This window comes from Sinocyclocheilus rhinocerous, unplaced genomic scaffold, assembly GCF_001515625.1.
Source record: "Sinocyclocheilus rhinocerous isolate Xijiao unplaced genomic scaffold, SAMN03320098_v1.1 scaffold787, whole genome shotgun sequence".
Lineage (NCBI taxonomy): Eukaryota > Metazoa > Chordata > Actinopteri > Cypriniformes > Cyprinidae > Sinocyclocheilus > Sinocyclocheilus rhinocerous.
The window spans coordinates 1796-2846 of record NW_015662932.1 but is presented as its reverse complement, the minus strand read 5'-3'; the positions used below and the strand labels follow the sequence as shown (position 1 = coordinate 2846).

General features: G+C 29.8%; 1 protein-coding gene across 1 annotated transcript in view; it reads right to left on the bottom strand.

Annotated features, from left to right (window-relative positions):
• Window positions 1–1051, bottom strand: part of LOC107728433 (uncharacterized) — a gene marked incomplete at its 5' end in the record, with an annotated part of 25563 nt that overhangs the window by 23559 nt on the left and 953 nt on the right. The gene's annotated exons all lie outside the window — the stretch shown is intronic.

Here is a 1051-nt window from a genome sequence, read left to right as displayed (position 1 = left end):
AATCTTATGATATTTAGTCAACTAAAACTAGACTAAAACTAAAAACAATTCAGATGACTAAAATATGACTAAAACTAAATGGCATTTTAGTCAAAAGACTATGACTAAAACTAAATCAAAATTTGCTGTCAAAATTAACACTGCCTCACAGAGCTATAACACATAAAACCAGACTGGCCACAAGTGAGGCGCAGCAAAAAACAAAACAAAAAAACAACAACAACTGTACCTTTCACGTGGCGTTTTAGTTTGTAACTTCATGAAACATGCATAGATTGTGGAAAATTGCATGACATTATTTTCAGAAAATTAAAAAGTCCAAGCTCACCATAATCCTAAAGATATTCCCTATGTTGTTATACCACACATAAAACCGCTAAAAAAAAAACCCCCAAAAAAACAATCTAAAATGATACTACTGATTCTAACATGATATTACTGAAGTTAACAGGCATTTTAAAAGATGAATTATTTTTGCTAAACAGAGATATTAAGCATCTGAGAAAAGTGTCGGTATTAAATCCATCTCGCCATATATTCCACTTTAGAGTTCTTCAGCCAATTAACACTTCTGATCATCCCCTGAAAAACAATAGGTCAATCAACCTTTCATCAAGCAACATCACATATTGATATCTGTCCTTTATACATCATTCTAATATGATGATTTGGTGCTCAAGAAAAAAATTTTTATTATTTCTTTGAATTTTAGATTTTAGATTTTTGTAACATGTAAATGTATTTATGGATTCAGGTATTAGTACAATTATTAAAATATACTAATAAAGTTTTTTAAAAAACATTAAATTTAAAACGTAAAAAAAAAATACTGTACTTACAGTGGTTTTTACACACATGGGGACGTGTAGTCAATCATAGACAAATCACCTGGAGGAACAGAAACACAACCTAGTTTTTTTGTGCACTACATTCTTGAGCTTGTCTCAATAAAATGAAAATGCATTATGGTTAAGATTAAATACAGGCTCGTAAAGCACAATTACGCAATGCTTGTATCATGATGTCACTAAGATTTATGAAAAATGAAAGT